Below are 6,000 nucleotides of genomic sequence, written 5' to 3' on the forward strand. Positions count from 1 at the left end.
AGATGTTAAGAACTCGTGGCAGTATAGTAACATGTGGCCGATAGCTCAGGTTCTGGAGCCAGACCACGTGGTTTGAGTCCCAGCATTGCTATTTACTAGCTGTGTCACCTTGGGCAAGTTATTTAACCTCTCTGCTCCTTGGTTCCACTATCTGCAAAGTGGGAAAGTTATAGTTCCACCTCTATTTGGGTCATGGTGAGGATGCATGTAATCTGCTTAGACAGCCTTTGTCACATGGTCAATGCCATCTATCTACCTATCATTGACTTATATTATTATTATTATTATTATTGTATTACTCTTGGTTGAGATAGAAGCTTCTTGGCCTTAAAGGAATTTTTTAGTTTTGCAACTCTCATGGTTCTTTGCTTTGCAGAAAAATCCCTAAAACATTGATGTGCTTGCTAAGTTTTAGATTTAGAAATTGGGTTTTTCTGGTGGAAAAGAGTAAGTTACTTCTGGTTGTTTCTGTTCTTGGATTGGTAAAAATTCTCAAACACCCTTTTGTTTTGCTGGGAATTGCTGCCCATTACAGACTTCTCCGAAACTGTCATTTCTAGGAAATGGCCATCTAGATGTGTGGTGTGGTTGTGAAGCTGGGATGATGAGTCACCAAAGTGTAGCCCAGGAACAGAGCAGATGCTCAGCAAGCGGAGTTCCAGCTGCAGATGCCCACAGGAAGCAGCGCCCTGGACCACTGGACCATGGCCTCAGTGCCAGGGTGGCTAAGATCAGGCGAAGAGACCACTTCCTGTTGTGCTGAGTAGAAGTGTCTCATGAGCCTGTTCTCTCCAAAACCCAGGGGTTCAATCAATTCATAAAAATAAACAGCATAAACAAATAAAATACCAACAATAGCGCAAAAACTCAAACCCACAGTGAATTCTTCCACTGAAAGACATTAACTAATCCAGGGAACAGAGCAAATGTCTGAAGATAGAAATCAGTGACAAAGGAACAGAGTGCCTGGCACATAGTAGGTACCCAAGAAACATTTGTAGATTGATTACATTGCAATGGTTCTTGATCACACACTCCTAGAACACATCTGGACTTGGTCTGGACAAACTATCCTACAAAATATGGATTTACCAAGGAAAGAGTACTGAGGAGGCTAACTAGATTTACTTTAAACATTTATTCTTCATTTTACAAAAGGATCTTAAAAAGCTTTTTATTATAAAATAAAACACAGATAAAGCCACAAAAATATATAGCTTATTGTTGTCATATATTATTATTATTATTTTTTGAGGAAGATTAGCCCTGAGCTAACATCTGCTGCCAATCCTCCTCTTTTTGCTGAGGAAGACTGGCCCTGAGCTAACATCCATTGCCGTCTTCCTCTACTTTATACGTGGAATGCCTTCCACAGCATGGCTTGATAAATCATGTGTAGGTCTGCACCTGGGATCTGAACTGGCAACCCCTGGGCTGCTGAAGCAGAATGTGCAAACTTAACCACTGTGCCACTGGACCAGACCTATTATTACGTTATTTTTATATGATGGACTTCCTTGTAAATATCCCAGGTCGAGAAATAGAATTTTGCCAGCCACCCTAGAAACCCATTCATGTGCCTCAATCCCAAATCCCCCTTTTTCTCTGAAAGTAACCACGCTCCTGACTTCTGTAGTCATCACTTCCATGTGCATGTAGAGTTTTTAATAGTTTACCCTTCATCCTTAATAGGGTGCATCCTTAGGATGCCATAGCTTAGCCTTAAAAAGAAAAAGTCTTTTAAGTCTCTTTTAGTTTATAGATTTCCCCTCCTTCTTTTTCTTTTTCTTATAATTTATCTGTTGGAAAACTCCAGGGCATTTGATCTGTGGATTTTCCCACAGTCCTATGTTGTTGATCGTGTCCTATGGTACAGCTCAATATGTTCCTGTTTTCTATATTTTTGTCCATTGGCAGCTGGATGCAGAGGCTTGATCAGATTCAGTTCTATCCCTTTGGCGAGACTATATATGGTGGTATGATCGTTCCTCAGAAAGCATACAGTGTCCGCTTCTCTCTTTTTGTGACGTTACCAGCCATTCATGCTCATTACCGAAATCCATCCATTCTTTAGAAGTTGCAAAAGGGTGGCATTCTAATTCTATAATTTATTCTTCATTTATTACTTGGAATATTTTACAAAGCCATATTTTCTATCATCTACTCTTAGGTACCCAGGTTACCCAGTTTATATGCAAAAGACAAGATACATATTTGAGTCTTTTCCTTTATTTATCAGTTCTCAAGATAATGGTTCTCTATTTTCCTCCAAAAATAACCAATTAGATTTTTAAAAATTATTATGAATTATTGTATTTAAATATATTTGGTGGGTTCCTGTTGCAGTTATTATCCTTTCTGAAGCTCAAATTGTCTCATCTTAGGCTGGTGGGAGCCTCTTCAAGTCGATTTCTGAGGGCCTTTGATGTGATCTTAATGGTCTTTGAAATAGCTTCCTCACTACCTTCTAGAAAAAGGTGTGCCAGGCTCATCTTATACATAAAATCAGCCATTTCTCCAAAATGCCTCTTTAGTTTTTTAAGTGGGAGGTATATTAAGACCATGACCTAAGAACCTGGGTTGCTAGGGATGATCATTGCTATTGGGTTGCTTAGTGTTTCTAAGTGTCTCTCTTTCTTTCTCTTTCTCTAACATACACACACACACACACACATGCACACACACACACATCTCTTACTAAAATACCTCGTGAGTTCATATTAGTACTTTTCATTCAAGGTCGTGGTTCTCAAGGACACAAGGGATAAGATTAGAATATCTAATATTTCATAATTACTCATTTACTAGTCCTATATAATATATATGTAACAATCTCAAAATATCAGTCTTAATACTTCCATCATGAATACGATCACTAAGAAGAGTTAAAAAACTTTTGCATATGCTCTTCCATTCTCCTTCTATTCCAAGAGCTATAGTCTGTCTATGTTGCCTGAGCATATCGTCATTAGATATACTTTTTCTCCCTTTAACCCTCATTTAGTCTTGGTTCAGCAGGTAACTGCATGTTGAATGCTTGCCACTATTCTTAGGTTGATGTTTCTCTAGATGTTTTGATACTTGAAACTTATTTTCTGATAGATTCCTTGGAAGGGCTCTTGGAAACAATATTCTTTGGGCTCTTTTGTGTTGATTATAATTTATCAATGGTCTTTATACTTGAAAGTCAGCTTTGCTGGATATAAAATCATTGGCTCACATTCTTTCCCCTTGAGTATCTTAAATGTATTACTGTATTTTCTTCTGGAATAAAGCACTGTTGTTGAAAAGTTGATAATTACATAATTTTCTTCTTATTACAAGCCACTTGCTTTTTTCTGTATATCCAGAATATTTTTTTCTTTTTCCTTCAAGTTCAGTAATTTTACCAGAATATATCACAGTGTTGGTCATTCTAGGTCAATATTCTTAGATGTATAGTATACTCTTTCAATATGTAGTTTCAAATCTCTTTATTTCAGAAAAGTTTTATTGAATTATACTTTTTAGTATTTGTTCCATTCCCTTTCTTTGGATTTATTCTTTCAGTGACTTCTACTATTGCTATGTTGGATATTTTTTGTGTGTCTTCAATATTGTTACTAGATCATAAATCCTTTTTATCTGTTTCTTCATTTCTTTTTGATTTAAAAGTTTTTCATGATTTTTACTTTCTATTTCTCTCAAGACATTATCTGCTGTGTTCATTGCCCTTATGTTCCTTCTAGTTTCATATTCATTTTTTGAATTTCTTTCCTTTTATGTCCAAATCTTTCTTGCTTGCTACTACCTCATTTCTGAGTCATTTTTCTAGTTCTGATTTATGTTGCTCTGCATGTCTTGTATGATTTTCTTCATGCCTTTCAGATTTGGGAGGGTACAGTTTGGGTGCACTGTGTGGGCGTGTCTTCCCGCCATGCTTCCATTGTCTGAAGCGATCTTATTCTTCTGCCCCTTATTCTCTCTTATTCTTATAATAACTTTGTGTGGGATTTGACCTCCACACCTTTCTTTTTTTCATTTTTATGTGAAATTGACTTTTCCTGCGCTTTTAGAAGAAGCTGTCGTTCAGCACAGCTGTGGTCAGCTCACAGGGATCCCTCTTCTGCTGTTTTCTTGTGTTCAAAATAACACGGCTTGCTCTCTGTGATTGGCTGACTCTCCCCATCTTCTACTTTTACCTGGACCTTCCCTTTTCTTTTTTTCTCTGCTGTCTCTATCCTGCTTAGCTTGTATTCCATGACTAGAAGTTTCAGTACGTAGTTTCAATCTCTGTGCGTTGGCCCTATCCTGGAACGGAGCCCTTGTTGGTCAGTTTTGAGAGTTCACATGGGTCAGAACTTACTGCAATCCCCTGTACTCACCCACTGTTGGACTGAGCCAACTCTTTTTTTGATTTTAACTGCTGTTCTCAAATAGCCCTGTTATACTTCAGCACATCCCTGTTGTTATTTTGGGGTCTCCTGTTCTCAGGTCGATCAGATTCTCTGTGCTTTCTCCCACACAGAAGCTGATACCCTGCCTGTTTGGTGTCACGAAGGTGGTTTGTCCCCACTCATTTGTATGTAGGGTTCGTGGAGATAGCTTGACACAATTTTGTTATAAATGTTGTCCCTGGGTCTTTGGTTTTGCTGTCTGGCTGCTTCGTCTCTATGTGATTTGGAAAGATTGAATAACCATGCCACTCCTGTCTCCATCTTCATAAACCTTTGTGTTTTTAACCAAAGCGATTCATAGTTGTGTTCTTTTAACCGGAAAGTTCTTTTAGTACATTGAACTTATGGTTTACTTTACAAAGATTCTATTTATGTACAAACAGTGGGAAATGCATCTGTTATGTAAGTTGCATACAGCTAAGTTGATATATAGGGTCATGCTGAGCAAACAAAACAAGCCTGTGAACCTATTGGATGTTTGATCTTGGGAAAATCACTTCACTTCTTAGGGCTTCCTTGTTCTCCTTTGTAAAATGGAAGCGCTGGGCTACATATGATTCTAAGCTATGTTCTAATTCTTCTCCGTCTTAGCACTTGCTAGTATTAAACATTATTAAATCCTGAGTGGTGGTTTGTACTCAGAATGCAAATATAATAACTAAGTAGAGAAGCTCCAGAACAAGCCATCTCTTGAAATAGTCAAGTAAGCTAACCCATTAAAATCAGTGCAGAGGGGTTTGCTGAGCTTAGATCCAGTTATAGATGTACCCATCATCATTTTTTCTTTTAAGCAACAAAACTGTCAGAATTATCTTCAGCTCTTCCTTGCTCACTGACCAGCTTCAGGTTAATAGTCTTTTCTAAGATACCTGGACCTCTGCTGAGTTAGGCAGTATCTGGTATACTTGAGAATTAAAGCTAACAGTTATGTGTTTACTAAACATGAGGTGTTCATATACATCATTCAGTGCAATTCTCCCGCCAACCCTAAAGGATGGAAGAGTAGTTCTCACTGGCTGCTCAGTAGAAGTGCCTAATGGCTTTTAAAATTACTGATGATTTGGCGCTCACCCAGACCAGTTAAATCAAAATCTACAGGGGTGGCTCAGGCATGGATAGTTTTAAAATTTTCCCAGATGATTCTAGGAGGGTTGAGAACTACTGGGCTGGGTGTTGCTATCCCTGCTTTAGAGAAGATAGATTGAGCCCACTGCCTAAGCTCTAAGGTTACATAGTTCCCAACTAAGTGGCAGAGCCAGGATGTAGACGAAGGTCTGTCTAATGCCAAAGTGCATGAACATCCTGACTTGCCAAGCTGCTCAGAATGTAAGTTTCATGAGGGCAAAACCATGTCTAATTTCCTGCTGCACTTCCTGTGTTTAACACAGTGCCGGGCATATGGTGAGTATCTAGCAAATATTGTTGAATGAATGAATGAATGAATGAATGAATGAAATAGGAATTCTACAGTGACTTTTCCTTGAAAATGTCCACAGAACCCCATAAGAATGCACACGGTCTTTTGTAAGTTGCCCTTTTGTCCCATCTGAATGCCATCTGCTCT

Source organism: Equus caballus, chromosome 1 (assembly GCF_041296265.1).
Source record: "Equus caballus isolate H_3958 breed thoroughbred chromosome 1, TB-T2T, whole genome shotgun sequence".
In the NCBI taxonomy this organism is placed as follows: domain Eukaryota; kingdom Metazoa; phylum Chordata; class Mammalia; order Perissodactyla; family Equidae; genus Equus; species Equus caballus.